The 18,446-nt window shown below is 44.2% G+C and overlaps 1 protein-coding gene across 2 annotated transcripts in view; it reads right to left on the reverse strand.

The window, feature by feature from the left end:
* POU6F2 (POU class 6 homeobox 2) overlaps positions 1–18,446 on the reverse strand; it is a 474,961-nt gene that overhangs the window by 186,504 nt on the left and 270,011 nt on the right. The gene's annotated exons all lie outside the window — the stretch shown is intronic.

Genomic DNA, 18,446 nt, shown 5'->3' on the forward strand with positions numbered 1-18,446 from the left:
CATCAGGCAGATCTAAACTGGCACCAATTAGTGTCCCGCCACTGCAATTCCAGCTCGGGTGGGCGCAGAACGGGCATGTGATTTTATTTTATCTACTTTCCATTATCTTTGATGGACTTTACGGCGGTAACAAAATCACAGTCCATCTGGCACGTGAGTCCATGACTTTCACACTCCGTTGCCACATCTCCCTATGCAGACAACACATAAAAACATGGCATATTATCTCAGAGGCTGAAATTGAGAAAGTCACCAAGAGCTAATGCTTCTCTGGAATTAGCATACCTTAAAGAGAAGCCCAGCATTGCTATAGGATGCACCCGCAGGGTCAACGTCGCCTTCTGTGCGAGCCTATTCACAAGCGAGCCATGTGTGAGTCACTTTGTTTCAAGACCTGACAGTTGGACAAAGAGCGTTTGCCGAATAAACCTCTTATTAGGAATAAATTAAATAGTGAAAAAAAAATCTGGGAAGACGAATTAGAGTGTTAGCAGATGGCTTCGCGGTTAATAGTATGTGCTTAATTAAACTTTACAAATGGCATGAAAAGTCACAGATAGTACTTATTAGTTGGGAAGATGACTTTACAGCCGGAATCATACAAATGGCAGAAAGTTATTGGGATGCTCCCTATGTCAGACTGATCCCAAATTGGACTTTCCCAGGATACGCAGCGACAGGCACCGTATGTGGGACTTCCAGCTGCCTCCCCAGGCCCGGGCTCATGTGTTGCTTAGAAGAGGCACTCAGTGAACATGTATTCAATACATACATGAGTCGATTGGGAACACATGAAAATAAGGGATGCTCAAAGTGCACGAACACCTCAGAAAATGGCACTTGAGTATTGGAAAAACAGAGAATCCCGGAGCCCAACTGATTTTTTTCTACAATAAAAAAGTTTATTTTATTTTTTTTTTAACGATTTTATTCATCCATTCATGAAAGACACAGAGAGAGAGAGAGAGAGAGAGAGAGCCAGAGACACGGGCAGAGGGAGAAGCAGGCTCCATGCAGGGAGCCTGACGTGGGACTTGATCCCTGGTCTCCGGGATCATGCCCTGGGCCGAAGGCAGGCACTAAACCACTGAGCCACCCGGGCTGCCCTACAATAAAAAATTTTAAAATAGACTTTACTTTTTCAGGGAAGGTTTAGGTTCACTGCAGAAGGTACGCTGATTTCCCATATACCTCCTGCCCCGAATCATGCAGAGACCCCATCCTGCTATCATCCTCCTCCACTAGCATGCTATGTTTGTTACAACTGATGAACCTATACTAGCACAGCATTATAACTATTCATAGTTTACATTAGGGTTCACTCTAGTTTTTAGGGTCCGCTCTTTTTAAAATTATTTAATTTTTTAAAAAGATTTTTATTTATTTACTCATGAGACACACACACACAGAGGCAGAGACAGGCAGAGGGAGAAGCAGGTTTCCTGCGGGGATCCTGATGTGGGACTCGATCCCAGGACCCTGGGATTACGACCTAAGCCAAAGGCATGCGCTCAACCACTGAGCCACTCAGGTGTTCCTAGGGTCCATTCTTGATGTAGATTCTAAGAATTCGGACAAATTTATAATAACACGTATCCATCGTTAGAGTATCATACAGAGTACTTTCACTGCCCTAAAAATCCTCTGTGCTCTGTGTATCATCTCTTGCTTCTCCCCAACCCCTGACAACTATTAGTCTCTTCCCTAGCTCCACAGTTGTGCCTTTTCCAGAATGTCATGGAATTGGAATCACGCATACAGTCTTTTCAGATTGGCTTCTTTCAGTTAGTAATATGTGTTTAAGTTTCCTCCACGTGTTTTCATGGCTTGATAATTCATTTCTTTTTAGCACTGAATAACATTTCATTGTCTGGATGGGCCATGGTTTATTTACCCACTCACCTGCTGGAGGACGTCTTAGTTGCTTCCAGTACAGTATAATTTTTGTGTTATGTGTGTCTTCTCTTTCTTATTCTCGTCCTCTTTCTACACTGTTATTCACTTCTCATTTTTGACCTGCTTCTTTAGTTTTCTATACTTCTGCCATTTTACTCTCTGATTATGCTATTCAAGCAAGTGCACCCCGTCCCCGCACCAACCAGGATAATTCTTGGTCATGATAATAATAAATACAAGGCAGCTTGCATTCAAAAGATGGAATCTTTCACCTCAAAACCACAACATGGAAATTCAAGGGCCAAAACCCAGAGCTGGGTTGAGGGTGATTCCTGAAGGCCAGATGAGCAGTGTAGACAAGTAGGGCTTGAGTGGAGCCCCTCTATGATTTCCTGGTGAAGTCAGCTCACCCAGGAGCAATCTGCTGACTGCCTACTGCTTTTTGCGATTTGGGGCAAAATCATGTCTGATGACCTTGAGTCATTCTTCTTGGTCAACACGGGCTTTTATCTGCCCTTGCAGATTTCCTCTGCCCCCAGTTAAAGTTGTCTTTTGGACACCTTTTAACTATTAAAACTTCATTAAAGTCTCCTACGGATCTTTGCCAAGGGAACTCAACTCCAACACAAATTCCAGCCAGATTTCAGGCCATGAAAGGAGTTGAAGAATTCCAGTGTCTTCACAGGAGCTCTGCCTTCCCAGGGAGGTGAGATGCTTTGATACCTCTGAAAACCCACGCTTGGACGGAGAAGGCAGGACCAGCCTCTCTCTCCCCGCTACTACCCAATACTTTAACACTTAGAAAACATACAGACGTTGAACAGGAAGGGTTAAACAGACTTTAACTGATAAAGAAGAATTCTTCCTGGAAATTCCTTGGAGACACTTGTAATTAATTTGATCTTCTTCAGTCATTAACTCAGACCCATAGTGAGTCGTGTGCACACTGCTCTATTAATTCACTGGAGATCACTTCCTAGGATTCATTTAGTTAAGCAGCACTGTTGGATTACATTTTAAAACCCTTAAAACTGGTTGTAATTGATGTCTGTTTATAGAAGCTTACTTTAATGGAGTCAAAGTGAGATGGAAATGTCGCCTGCCAGCCTGAGATGCTGCCTTCCTGCATAAAGCCCAGCTCTAGGAGCCCCGAGAGGAATAAAAATCACTGCTGATTAAAATAAATTATTATTTTAACCTGGATAATAGGTTCTAAAATAGAGAGTATTTCAACAGTAACAATATGAATAAGTTATTTAAAACTGCATGCACCTCTTGAAACACCATGTAAATGTATATACTTTCTGTGGATTAAACTTGCAAACAGACCAAACGTTAAGTGATAACAACCTGGGTTAGATTTTACAGGTCTGAGATTTGGTGGGGCTCCAGTTTTCTCCCCGAAGGAAGCTGGGGTGGAATGGCGCTAACGCCCTGTTAAGCCTTGCCTGAAGCCAGTCTCGCACCCGGGTCACCCAACACGCTTGGCTGACTCTGGGGAGAGGTCACAGCTGACCAAGCACTCTGACCCCAGGCCTGGGGCATGTCCCACAGGCCTGGATTTCCTTTCACAAATACTCAGAGCCAAGGGTCCCGGTGTTTCCACTAGACCGCTGGGGGTGCCTTTATCTTTTTGATGAAATGGTAAATCATGAACTGCCCAGGATAGACATTCTGACCTTTTCCTTTTTTTTCCCCACCAGGCCAGCTTTGCTCTGCTTGGCCAACATTTACCTTTCCTTCGAAGTTCACCTCAGGCCTAATGACCACTCTCATAATCCTTCTCTGGCCATGCCTGGCAATAAGAGATGTAGAGACATTTCTTATTTTCTTATTTTCTTATTATCTTATTTTTTATTTTCTTATTATCTTTTCCCAGTCAATTATGGATACCATCTTGGACTTATTTTTTGGAACCATTCTTATGGGGATGCCTGAGTGGCTCAGAGGTTGAGCATCTGCCTTTGGCTCAGGGCATGATCTCAGGGTCCTGGGGTTGAGTCTTGCATTGGGCTCCTCAGAGGGAGCCTGCTTCTCCCTTTGTCTGTGTCTCTGCCTCTCTCTGTGTGTATCTCTTATAAACAAACAAACAAACAAACAAACAAACAAATAAATAAATCTTTTTAAAAAAAGAACCATTCTTGTGGTATGGGGAGTGTATGTGTATGTGCATGTGTGTGTATCCATATACACACACCTGTCCATAGACACACATATACGTACACGTGCATGGCTTTCAGCACTTGGATGATTTCTTGAATGTATTATTTCTTTACTCATTCATTCAACATTTATTGAATATTAGATAGGCAGCAGGCACTAGCTGGGGATGGGGGGTGTAGACCTGTAACACGGGAGCGGGGCCAGGTGGTAAGTGAAGGATGACTTCACAGTGGGCCCCTGCTGCGCCACGGTCACAGAATCAGGTTCAGAACACCGGGACTCTTGCCTCATCCGAAACAACACACTCTGGGAACAGCCTTGTGGGCCACAAGCCCACGTTTGGAGTCAGAGAGGCATTCTCCGATCTTCATTATAATTCCAGGATTGAATTTTCTAACCAGGCCATTTACTGTCTTTGAAAATTGACCAATTTCCTATGTCCAGGCCTCAATCCCCCATTTGTTACCGACTCTCCAGGGAACACACATTCTCGTTTCCCTTTCTAGTCTGCTGATATTTTTCCAGAAGAGACAGGTTAAATAGGTAGTGGGAGGTGATGACAAAAACGGGGACCAGTCTGATGGTTGTAGGCCCCAAGTCCATCAGAGAACACACCCACCTCTTACTTCCTCACTTATGCCCTGATATCCTTTAATAACAGCTGATGCCAATGGAGCACTTACTACCTGCCAGGCCTCATTCTAAGAGTCTTATGGAGATTAAATCATTGAATGTGCACAGCGGCTGAGAGGCCGATGAATGGCCCCCAGCCACACAGGTAGGAAGGGGTCCTGGCTGGAGTGTAGACCCACAGAGTCAGGTCTGAGGCTCCAGGCTCCCAACTCTGACTCTGAACGGCCAGCACTTCACTTCTGGTTTCCATCTCTTAGAGACCTTGGGACTACAGAGAAGTATCTGCCAAAGTCTGCCCTTCTGCTAGTGGGTGGAAAGTCAGCAAATTGGCACCAGATAGCCAACTAAGGGGCCCATCGCAGGATGGGAGTGGCCTTGAGTCTGTACGCTACAACACTTGTTGGGGACTTACTACGTGGCAGGCACTGTTCTGGGCTCTGGAGATGCAACAGTGAAGTAAACAAGGTCTCTGCCCTCATGGAGGTTACCTTTGGGTGTGGGTGGTGGCAACAGGGGGGAGGGAGGCAGACAGTCAACAGTGGTATTCGGTATCCTGTCGAGTTGTGATAAGGGCGAGTAGGAATTGTGAAGCAGGGCAGGTGTCAGAGCAGATATGTTTTAGGAATGTCTTTAGGACAAGACCTTTCATGAGGAGGTGAAGCTTGGCCTGAGTAAAGTAAGGCAGGAACCATGTGGATATGTAGGGGAAAAAAGTTCCAGGTGGGGGGAATAATGAGTGCTAAGGCACCAGCACACCTCTGTGTGTGTGTGTGTGTGTGTGTGCGCGCGCGCGTGTGTGTGTGTGTGTGTGTGTTTGTGATCATGCGCATAGTGAGCAGGTTTCATAACTCAAAGGTCAATACAGAGGCACCTGGGTGGCGCAGTCCATTAAGTTTTTGTCTCTTGGTTTGAGTTCAGTTCATGATCTCAGAGTCCTGGAATTGATCCCCACATCTGGCTCCACGCTCAGTAGGCAGTCTGCTGGTCTCCTCTCTGCCCCTCTCCTTGCTCATGCGCATTCTCTCTCTCGTCTCTCTCCCACTCTCTCTGTCTCTCTCCCACTCTCTCTACAATCAATAAATAAATCCTTAAAAAAATAAGACCAGCATTTATATAATATTAGAATTTCTGCTTTTGACCCCATTTTCCTTTATCCAGTACACTGTAGCCAAGAAGTAGCCACATTATACAACCATGGTTATTTTAATGAAACAAATACATCAATCCTCTGATCTATAGAGGTCCACTTAAGTTCAAAGCTAAAGGCACAGCTTGAAGAATACATTTAAAATATGATGCCAAATGAAAAAACCCTGGCTCCTATAGAGAGTGGGGTTTAAGAATTTTAAAATGTAGGCTCTATAAGTGTGATGAGATAAAACACTGGAAGGAAAGACATCGAAGTATTACCAGTAGTTAACTGAATTCTAAGAATCGGAGTAATTTTAAAACAATTTTTTTATTTTCATAATACTGGAAAGGGAAAGAAGGAAATAAAATTTTCCTTAATCTCTTGATAAATTAGGGGTGATTCTGGTTTCCTTTTTAGTACTTTTCTGCATTTTTAGAATTTGCAAATTGTGCATTTATGTCTTTATAATGATGAAAAGCAAACAAAAGAGGTCTCTAAAAAATGTGATTGAATTTCTGGGGACAGCATGTGGTTTCACAACAAGAAGAAACAAATTGCCACAATCATCTTTAACGTGATCTCATATCAGATGAGTTGAACACCATACCTCAGGAAACCCATAGAAACTCGGCTGTTTTCAGGCAAATAAAAGTGAAGGGAAATGGTGATTTTCTGAGCAATAGCACTCTTGTTGTCAGAAGAGAAGGTAAAAAGAGTTGGGTGCTATTCACTGAAAATGCACTGGGTAATTTTGTTAAGTATATGTTATAGGTGCCAATGCATTTCACATTAAAAAAAAGTCTGACTTCATGATTCATGTAGGTTATGGGGAAAAAAAAACCCAGACAACTATACTATAAATAAAATGCAAACTATAAGACTTGAAAGTAAGGAAGTTTCTGTTCTGATCTGAGAATTCTATACCTTTTCGGGCTGATAACTAAAGTTTGCCCAGTGTGATGTTGATAAGTATAATATGATGCTTTTCTTAGGTATTGAAAAAACCCCCGAGGGATGCACCTGGGTGGCTCAGTGGTTGAGCGTCTGCCTTCGGCTCAGGGCGTGATCCCGGGGTCCTGGCATCAAGTCCCGCATCAGATTCCTGGCGGGGAGCCTGCTTCTCCCTCTGCCTGTGTCTCTGCCTCTCTCTCTCTGTGTGTCTCTCATGGATATATTAAATTTTAAAAAAATTAACTAGAGTTATTTTAAAAAGGAGGAGCACAAATTGCTCCCACAAAAATGGGAGTTTGGCATTTGTGGAATAAATAGTTGACCAACGATCCGATGTGGATTCCATCAACGAATTTATATTAATATCCACGCACACTGAGTAAAGGAAACAGAGTCTAAAACTGAGTCCAAACAAGCACGTTTTAGGACCTGAGACACAAGTGCATGGGGGAAGTTCAGAGGCCACACGCTCCTGTCCTGCTAAGCTCTGCCTTCCCCAAATCTGACTGCTGGTCATCAAGTCTCTTCCTCTTGGTGTCCTACTGACGCTTTAAAACAATCCTATTTCCTAAGACAAACAGGAATCTTCTGAGTCACTGTTTTCAACTTAGTTATGTAACATATGAAGCTCACGTCTGGCTTTAAACTTAAAGTGACAGATTTTGAACCTTGAGAGATCTCCTCAAACTGATACCATTAAGCAGCCTTTTTTGGGGGTCCCCGATCCCCCTCCCATGATTACTCCACACTGCTGTCTGCAGCAGCCAACTCAGAAAACACATTTCGAGCTCTCCCTCTCATACCGATTCCCATGGGGCCTAAAATCAAGAGGAGGGAAAATATTGAATGTGTTTTAAATTTACTGGCTCATTTCCTTTACATCTACTCTGTCTTCTTAAAGACATGAGTACTCGTGTATTTTCTGCTTAAGCCAATCTGCATAAATACGACAAAAATAAAAACTTATTTACCTGAATGGCATAGTACTGGAGCATCAGAGAACTCTACAGATGAAAAGGACCTTGGGGAGCACTAGGTCATTTTGCTACTTCTTCGTAGGGAAATGGGCACAGACTCCAGTGCACTCAGGGCCAAGTTCAAATTCTGCCTCTGCCCCTTACCAGCTGCCCCTTACCAGGTAAAACTACACAAAGCAGGTCTTGGACAAATTAAAGTTCTGAGCCTCGGTTTTCTCATCTGCAACAATATCTCCCACCTGAGGACTGTAGGGAAAGCCCCAGAGAGGCACTTCAAGCAAACAGATGAGAGCAATGCTATATACAAAGAGGTTCCAGAGATGCTCATTTCTCAGGAGAGCCCCAAACAGGGAGTTGGTGCCAAGCAAATAGAGAAATACATGTCATGGCTTGGAAAAGTGCTAGAAGGTAATCAGCATTATCTACATCATAAAGTGACATAAGGAGTCAGCAGAGGCGTTGGGGAGGAATTTGACATTTTAGAGATGACTGGCTGAGGAAGAGCTGGCTGGGGGGGCAGGAAGGGCCTCTGGTTATAATATGTTTCCAGCAGGACAGGCAACCTGGTTGAGCCCTGGCTGGTTATACAATCACTGATCCCAGAACTCTCGCTTAGAATTGTCTCCAAGGCAGGTTTTGCTGTGGCTGGAGGAGGCAGGAGGCAGACCTGCATGTGTGTTGGGGCGGGGGGGGGGGGGGGGGGGGAGGGTGGATGTGTGTGTGTCGGGGTGTCGGGGTATGGGAGTGCATGTGCATGGGCTCCCAACTCCACTTGCAACCCACCGGACCTACGGCTGTAGTTATGCTCACAAGCTGGGGGGCATCTAGGCATCTGGGCTCTGCACGAGTTACAACAAAGCCGGGAGCCGGGGGTGGGCAAACAGCTAAAATGAGCTGTCCACAAATTTCCCTAAGAAGCAGGGGAGGCTGTTAGAAGGAGACAAATGAAGAGTGAGAATCTGGAGCAGCCTGGCGAGGGGCAGAAAGTTTTAGGGCATGTGCAAGTATGCACTTGGCATTAGGTAGAGGCACTGGAAGTAGTGGTTGGGTAGAAGGGAAGCTTCATTCAGAGAAACACTGCGCAAGCACAGGAGCGAAGGTGGAGCTTCAATGGGTTTTTCTGGGCCCTGCGCTTCTGCTCTCAGGGCCGGGGAAAATCGGAAATGCACAGGTCACCTGCGTGCCCCGGAGCATCCGATCATCACTGACTTCAGAGGAGCCACTTAGCCCTCGGGAAGTTCTTAAGGAGGAACTTGGCCCCGTGGTCAGGGCTGTGCACATCCCTACACTTGTTGCACGCCACTGGGCTGTGTCCAATCTTGCCTCTTGCCTCTGACCTTCCAAGCAATTGGAACCCCCCCTGACACCCCTCACGAGGGCCAGAGAGCCCACTGCTTTTCTCTCTCCTCCAGGGCAAGTGAAGACGGTCTAGTTTCAAGGGCCAGCAAACTTCTCAACGCAAAGTCAGGCTGAAGAATTTATCTAGGAGTACGTCCAAAAAAATAGTTAATTGACTTAAAAAACTGTCCACTGTTTTAGTTTTTTTTTTTTTTTTTCTCATTACAGGACAGCATTGAGCCTGGAAAATAAAAATGAGCCGTTCCGAGATTCAGAGGCTGTATTGTTATGAAGGCATAGTTGGCCGGATTTTTTTTTTTTTTCTGTTTAATCAATCTGAGGTCCGTAAATGTCTCTGCTTAACGTGGCTTCTAGATAATCATCCAACTTTTGATGGAGTGATTACCAGGTAATGCTATCAAATAACAATCATGATTAAACAAGTTACACGAACCCTCAGGCCCTGAAGCAATTTCTGTGAAGAATGAGTTTGGCCTTCAAATGGCATAATAAGAAAAAAATTAGGTGCAATTCACCCTGAAAGGTATGTTATGCTGGGAGAAGGATAATATGTTTACTCATTCTTAACAGTTACAAATGGCCTACAATTAGCTTGCTTTCTTTTCAGCTTCCTTTCTTTCCATTTATGTTTTACATTCTTTGTCATAGGAAATGAGCCAGGTAGTTTATAGCTGCCACTGGCATTTTGTGTCTACCTGGACCACTTTAGAGCATCACAAATACTGCCCCCTTCCCCGTCCCCTGCCTTTTACCATCTAGGGTAAAACTACACAAAGCAGGCAGAAAACGATTTGTGGCCATGGGTGATTTTTAGACTTGAGATGTCAAAAAGCTGTTAAACATAATTGAGCTCCGTAAGAAATTAGCAAGCAACCATTGCGTTACCACACTACAGATTGTCCTAGATGAGTCTCTATGGCTTGAAAATGACCAGGAAAAAAAAAAAGATGGATTGATTGATTGATTATATATGCAAGGTTTAGGCATAAGATTCTTAAAATGTGAAACTTGGAGCTCATGCTAGCTAGCAAAGAGAGAACAGAACGACGTGAAGCACAGTGTAAAACCCATATGTAAATTTGCTGATGAAAATCCAAAGCTCCAGAAATAAAGGTATTGTTTTTTTTTTTAAACATCAGCACCTTTTTTTTTTTTTTAATTTATGTATTATAGTCACAGAGAGAGAGAGAGAGAGAGGGGCAGAGACACAGGCAGAGGGAGAAGCAGGCTCCATGCACCGGGAGCCCGACGTGGGATTCGATCCCGGGTCTCCAGGATCGCGCCCTGGGCCAAAGGCAGGCGCCAAACCGCTGTGCCACCCAGGGATCCCAATAAAGGTATTGTTAATATTCCTTCCGATTTTTCTCCTCTGCACCGGGGAAATGTTTTCACAGAGTAAAAGGCAAATCCGTGTGTGCTGTGGCCTCTGCATGTTTGTTTCTGTGTTTGGAGGCCAACAAATGAAAGCAAAAATATCTAACTGGTGTTTCAATTGTGAGTTACTGTCATAACCGAGTTATCCACGTGGTAGCCTCTGAAAGTGAATCCCACTACCCTAGGATAGGAGCGCCAAGAAACTTTGACATCCTTACCCCTGTGTAGTCTCGATTTAGGTTTCTTTTCCACAGCAAATCTGGCACTGGTACCAAGTGGGGCAGTGGAAGGGGCTGGAGAACCTGATAATTTAGTTTCAAAATTGTGGATGTAAATAGTATTCGGCACTAATTATTTTCCTTTCAGATTTTTTTATTGCCTTTGCATAGAAGTTACAGATGTCTGAAAGCTGTTATATGTGTGAAAACATGTCTATGGGAAAACAATAAAAATAGAGTAAGTGTGGGGTTGTGGGGCACAGATAAATTTCTCCTGTTCTCATTCTGCCTCCTAGGTATCTAAAGATTCCGTAATATGTATTTTCTCAGTGGAATGTATGATGCTGCATGTGACTTTTATTCCAATGCATAAACACTATATTTCTATTTTAAGTATTTAAGGCTTGGGCTTGCGGTCTCTGGCTCTGTTTTAAGCCCATTTCTGTGGACTTCTTAATTTTGCCCTTTATTTCCCAATAGGTGTCTTCTCGCAGCTTGCAAGCTATGCATGGAGTCCAAGGGTGTGCCATTCACACCCATCCACAGCCAGCTTGGGGGTGCCCACCACGTGGAGACACTTTGTAGGCGGCTTCAAGAAGGCTGATTATGGTTTTGGTTACTGGATAAAGCGTAATGATTTTCAGATGGGCAGCAGGAAGAGGAAAGCCAATCCAAATGGTAACTTCGGATTTCACTGTGTTAGTAAGAGGTTGCCTCCCCCTCAAAAGTTGAAAATCACATCTAAGCGTATTAAACTATTTGAAATTCTAACTAGGCTTTCCAATGGCTGATACGATCTGGGTTTTTTAGAACTCACGTTACTCCTGACTGCAGGCACATGCATTTCCCCCTAAAGAATCAGGAAGTATGTTAGTCACGATTTGAGCAAGCGGCAAGTCTCCACCTGTACCTTCCCCTCAGAACTCATTCCCCTTTGTGACCTGGGCTCCGTTCTCCCCAAATATAAACATACATGGGTTGCTGAGCTGGGCTCTGTCTTGGAAGCCAACAGATGCGACAGCCTGCATTTGAGAGGGTCTGGAGGGAGCTCCTCGTGAGAGAGCTGCTGAACTTGTAGGTGCCTATGTGCCATTTCGTGATAGACTCCCATGGCACGTATGAATTTTCTATTTGCTGCTGTAACAGATGATGCAAACTTAGTAGTATAAACAACATGAATTTTGTGATCTCAGATTTCTGGAGGTCAAAAGTCTGAAGTGGGTTTTACTGCGCTGCAACCAAGGTGTTGGAAGACCTGCATTCTTTCTGGAGGCTCTAGGGGAGTATCGGCTTTTGAGCCTTTCCAGCATTCAGGGAATCCCACCATCCCTTGGCTCACAGTCCCCTTCCTCCAGCTTCCAAGCCAGCAGTGGTGGGACAGGTCTTCTCTCGTCACATGATGTTCTTTAACTCTGGCTCTGTTACCACCTCCCTCTTCTGCTTTTAAGGGTCCTTTTGATTGGATCCACCCAGTAATCCAGGATAATTTTCCTATTTTGAAGTCATCGGATTAACAAACTTGATTCCATCTGCAACCTTAATTCCTCTTTGCCATGTAACAAAACATGTTCACAGGTTCCAGGAGCTAGGACATACGTATCTCTGTGGGATGGGAGGCATACTGCTGCCCATTACACAGAGACATAAAATGAACTACATTCTATTCTGGTCTTCCTGGCTCATCTCTTTCCCCGAAAGAATTAGTAACCTCTCTCTTTTTTCCCTAGTCTTATGCTATCCTCTCTTGGGGGTTTCTTTTCTCTTCTTTTCCTTTCCTTTCCTTTCCTTTTCTTTTCAGATTTTATTTTATTTTATTCTTTTAAGATTTTATTTATTTAGTCATGAGAGACACAGAGACAGAGGCAGAGACACAGGCAGAGGGAGAAGCAGGCTCCCTGTGAGGAGCCTGATATGGAACTCGATCCCAGGACCCCAGGATCACGCCCTGAGCCAAAGGCAGACGCTTAACCATTGAGACACCCAGGTGCCCCAGATTTTATTTTATTTTTTTTTAAATACTTTTTTTTTTTTATGATAGTCACAGAGAGAGAGAGGGGCAGAGACATAGGCAGAGGGAGAAGCAGGCTCCATGCACCGGGAGCCCTATGTGGGATTCAATCCCAGGTCTCCAGGATCGCGCCCTGGGCCCAAGGCAGGCGCCAAACCACTGCGCCACCCAGGGATCCCCCATATTTTTAAGTTATCTCTACTCCCAACATGGAGCTTGAACTCACAATGCTGAGGTCAAGAGTTGCATGCTCTACTGACTGAGCCAGCCAGGCTCTCCCTCTCTTGGGGATTTCAATAGCCAGGTCTTCCTTTGATACCTGGCCTTTGAGCACATTGTTCTTTGGCTCCATCAGATTCCATCCTTTTTGGTACTTGTTACTAGGTAACTAGTAGTTTGGCACTCGATACTAAGTACCCTTGGTACTAGTTACTAGGTATTTGTTTGTGAGGCCTTGTGCTTTATGAAACTAGGTATCCATGGTACTTAGTACTCAGTACTACTGTGTGCAAGGCCATGTACTTAACGAAACAGAAGTAGATTAATAAGCTGATAGTGATAAAGTTATGAATGAGGAAAATGACAAAGATCAGGAAAGAGGAGGACAGCAAATTATCTCTATGTGGACTGAAGAAGCATCAAAGGGGACTCATGGGACCCAGTTGGGAAGCACAGAAGTCATTCTTGTACTTGTAGTCCTCTTGAAACATTCTACCCATTGAGACCCTATTTCATTTTCCTAGGTGATTGTTGATTTAGTCCACATGTGGAGCAATCCATTCATTCAGCAAACATGTACTAGGCACTGCACTTGCTAGAAGCCAGAAAAGCATAAGGGTATACTCGCTCCCCTGAAGGAGCTCACAGTCCACAAATTGGGAGGGCAGAGAAGGATTATTTTTAAAGGGTAAGGAAAAGGAGAGACAGATAAACACATACCACCTTCTTCAAATGAAGTCATCTGGAGTCTCCCAGAGCGCCCTCAGCTTTGGATGGATGCCGGCCTGAAGCACTACTCCTTGCCCAGGAAGATACTGTCACTTCTACAACTAGACATCTTCCAGACTCACAGTGATTTGTCTGGTGATTGGTTCATCCAAACCAGGCATTTAGCTGGTTTAATTTTTAAATAACTTGAGCTAAAACCTTTTTACTTCCCCAAGTAGTTTACATTCTGCTCCATTTCCCAAAATATTAAGACCAGAGCCATTTATTTTTAATTTCACAAACATCTATTGACCACCAAATGTGTGTCAGATTTTGAGCTTCACATCAGACACACAAAGGTGAAAAAGGCTTGCTTCTTTGTCCTAAGTTATAACCCAGGGAATATAGTGTTTTCTTTCCACTTAAGCTTGTCTGTTCATTTAGAGGACTATGTTCTCACCCACTGGGTGAAGATATACTTCTATAATTTAGCTTTTCTATCTAGGCTTTGTAAGACTTTCTTCTAACCTAATAATTGTGACTTTCTGATTCCCAATATGTAATTCCCAATGAAAATAATTTTAACAATAGTTAAGTGTTTATAATTAAGTGAGAAGGCCACTTCATGCTTTAAAGACAAACTACATTGTCAAAAGTTGTAATAATTTCTTTAAAACCAAAGTTTCATTTCTTAAGAGGGTTTTAAACTACCTTTTCTCATTTGTATGCTCAGCTATCAATCAAAGGATGCATTCACACTCTCAAAATTGTCTAGATGTTTTAGAAATCTACCAAATTTATTTACTTTCTCTGTAGATTAATCTGTGTAGTTGTTCTTGGGCTGCAAAATGACCTTGATGGGTCGAGTAGAATTACTACAAGATTTTGAAATATTCTAGATTTTGAAATGTCAAGAGCTTATGGCCCTGCTGGATCCATGAACTGATCTCATGAAGCCTCTACGGTATTCCAGTTCACAATTAATTCTCTCTTAGAAGACTGTGTTGTGGCTCAAATGAGTGAGCAGGAACAATCACATTTCTCTCTGAAACTTGACATTAGGAACTGAAAGAGCTTTAGTGATGGGCCCTGAAGCTGAAGTTACAAAAAAAAAAAAAAAAAAAAAAAAAGAAAAGAAAAAAAAAAAAAGAAAAAGAAAAAGAAAGAAAGAAAAAAAAAAAGCCAGAAAGCAGGCTGAGGATGATCCAAATGGTCACAGAAGCCAAAGGGGTAGGAGAATTATAAATAATTGGAGCTCTATAGTTTGGAGAGGAAGGGAAAGGGTAGCATGGAGAGAAGCCAGAAGGCAGTGAGAAAGAACATACAGGCCACCGGAAGCACACCACAGTCTCCAGATGGCTTCGTCAAAGTTTGTTCCCTGGGAGTCAACTGTGCTGCTGTTTCTTGCCTAGATTTGCAAGAAATCCTCATTCATATCAATAATAGAGTCCCTCTTACTTGAAGCAACTTGAGTGAGTCTCTGCTTCTCTGAGCCAGACTAGCAAGGAAGTGGGGAAGTAGGGGTAGGGAGTGGATTTAGTCAAGCTCTTTCATTTTAAGTATTTTGATTCTCCCATTTGACCATTTTTGGGATGCAAGAGTTGCCTTTTTTTTTTTTGAGGAATGGGGCAAAGAATATTATAGCTTGGTGGATATTAGGCTGTTGGAAGTATCTTACAGAAAAAAAAAAAAGTAAATTTCATTGTCATTGGCTTCCAAATGACTCAGTGTTCCATCTTTTCTGCCAGTATTTGTGCAAGGATCTGTGTCAGGGGTCACAAATCCAGAGAAGAATGAGCCAGTGCCCTGGAGATGTCCAGCCTCTGGAAAGGGGTTGGGAGAGATTGCACAGTGAGGAAATTATGACACAAAGCAGCATGTGCAATGATGAAAAGAAGCCTAGATTCATGAACACTTTCCCTCGTGCTGATTTTCCCCTGATCCTAAAGTGTGTCCTGCCTTTGCAATGGGCTCTTTGCAGTTCACTGTCAGGTACTTACAAGTGCATTCCAGGTGAGAGAAATTTTAGCAAACCAGTGAGGATGCACCCCGCTATAAAGAGGCAGAATTTTGATAACAATAAATTCGAGAAGAAAAATAAGGTTTGGTGACCTCAGTGGGGATGCATAATAGGAAACAGTTAACTCATCCCCCACTTAGAAGGGAAAGGAAGCACAGGTTGCTTCCTGGTGTCCCATTTTCAGAGGTTGCTCTAGGCATCTCTGTGCCTCCTCTCCTCCCTGTTCTGAGCCTCACCCTACTGGCTCCAACACTTTGCATGGGACTGGGGGACCCCCCCCCTCAGGCTTCCCAATACTGTGACCTACATTACATGCTTCTCACTCGGGTGGCCGGCAGTAGTGATCGGCCAGTGTTCTGGGGTTAGTAGCAATTCTGTAATTTCATTCCCTCATTAGAAGGTGTGTGTTTATTTATTAAAGCTGCACACTGCCCAAAGGCAATGAACAAAAAATATAGAAATACTGAAATTAAATAAAGGCTATTATTGCTGTTATTTTATAAAGCTTGTCTATCACAAGCCACTGTGTACCTTTATAGAATAGAGGCCCTGTTAACCAGGTACTCCCCGGCACCTCAGTCGGCAAACTTTGCCCCTACCCTGCCTCCTGCCTCTGTCAGCACACAGGCCCTCTTTGTCTGAGGCTCTCGTGAGAGTCCAAGAAGGTGGCAGACATGTTAGGAGTCTTGCACATTCTAGAAAATTCTGCAAGCTCCAAACCTCCACTCCAAGCAGTATCTCCATGGGGTCTTTCTGCTGAGCTCACACACCCTGGAACAGCATCCTAGGGACTGAAGGGACGTTTCTGTTCCTAAAGGAGTCTTTCATCTGTTGGATAAAGAAACGCAGGAGAATACTGAGTCTCCTTTTGGTGCACAGCTGTTAACGGAAAGCTCCTAGAGGTCCCGGTCTCTGCAGCTGGGAGGCCAACAGGGAGCACACACAGTCACAGCCCTGCTGGAGCTTACATGTGGTGGGAGAGGCAGAAAATGGACGAATCCTCAGGGAAACATATGGTCTGTCACATGGTGTTAAGAGCTGTGGCTAAAAGTAAAGCAGGGAGAGGACATCAGGTGGGCCAGCGGGTTCGAGGGTGCTCAGGAAGGCCTCACTGAAAAGATGCCATCAGCAGGTCCCTAGAGGCCATAAAAGAGTCGTGGGGACATTGGAGGGAAAAGCACTCCAAGGGAAGGGAACAGCAAACACAAAGACTCTGAGCAACTTATGAGCAAAAGCATAGGTTGTATGTTTTTCCAAACATAAGTGTTAGCATTTGTAAATACCTAGCTCCCTGCAAGTGCTTAATAAACAGTGGGTCCCCCCCCAACCACTGCACCCCTTGTCTCTGTCTCATTTTCTCTTTCTCTCCTAACATACACACATGCACACACACACCATATCTGGTTGGATCTGGGATCAGAAGAGAGGATCTGGGAAGCTATTTTGGCATATTGCTCATTCCCAAATGCCTATAAGAGCAAGAAAATTTCTAGGGCTGCTTGAATGTGTGTGTGTGTGTGTGTGTGTGTGTGTGTGTGTGTGTTCCTGGTAACTATGGAGAGGCTACAAAATAAAACTTATGGATGTAAACTTTGCAACTGGCCCATAGAAGAGTCCCAGCCTCCCCTCTTTGGCTCCGTGGGGCTGGGCCTGCATCCAGGGAATAGGTAAAGGGCAGCCCGTTGGGGTATTTGCCCTGTGATGGGAAGTGCTGAGAAACCCTCTTGGGGGTGGGGTTCACGGGACACACTCTGGCCCCCAAGTCATTTCGTTTCCTTCCTTGTTGGGTGCTGACTTGAGGAGGAGAGGGAGCAAGGGGACAGCCTCGCACTCAGAAGGCTCGGGCTGGCATCACGTTTCAGGTAGGCCATTGAGCAGAGAGGAACAAATTTTGGACCCAGGGATAGATTCGAGGCAACAGGCGCTGAAGCGAACCACTGCAGCTTCTGCTACCAGCCCCCTGATGTCTCTGAGCATCCTTATTTTTTTCCCCTTGGTTACAATCAATTTCATGGATGGGGCAGAAAAAGGAGGGGCCAAAAAAAAAAAAAAAGGAGACAAGAAAGAAGACAAGAAAGAAAGAAAAAGAAGGAGCCCTCCCCTTTCTCCCCAGGCTGGTGGTCTGGGAAGGAGATTCTGGCTCTGGGGTGGGGGGCACAGTCTTAGCCCCCACGTCTCTGGGACACATCTCTCAGAATCCAGAGTTGAGACTGCATTTTCTAAATCGAGGAGAGACGCCCGTCAGAGTGGGAGCTCAGCGGGGCCCAGGAGCCATCTCTTCCCTTTTTTTATTTCTTTTTAACGTTAAAACAGCCTCATTTTGACCAGTAGGTACTTGAGCCAATTTTCAGGGTAGGAAGCCATCAAATAAAGCATTAGCCCGAAAGTTTAGGATATTCTCCACAGATTTCTAGTTTCCCATAAAGAAGAGACAAGCCTGGCCTGCCTTCCCCCCTCACACTCCAGCCTGCGAACAGTCTTCTCCAAGCTTGGCTCACCAGTGTCATTTTGCTCATTCTCCTCGGCCAAAACTCATTTCAGAGAACACTGCTCGCTATAATAACTTTGCTTTTAAGTAGAAATATCTCCTGTGATGCCATCAACTGGAAATAAAAAGAATAATTTTCAAAACTCTTTTCAAACAACCAGCAGCACTGATGAAGCTGATCACGGCAGGCAGGCAGCCGCCACTGGCAGGTGGATATTAAAAGAATTAAAAATGATGGAGTCCCTGGCCCCTTTCTGAGCAATGGACAAATTTCAGATGAATACAGGTCCGGTTCTCTTC

The sequence above is a fragment of the Vulpes lagopus genome, chromosome 11, assembly GCF_018345385.1.
Source record: "Vulpes lagopus strain Blue_001 chromosome 11, ASM1834538v1, whole genome shotgun sequence".
In the NCBI taxonomy this organism is placed as follows: Eukaryota; Metazoa; Chordata; class Mammalia; order Carnivora; family Canidae; genus Vulpes; species Vulpes lagopus.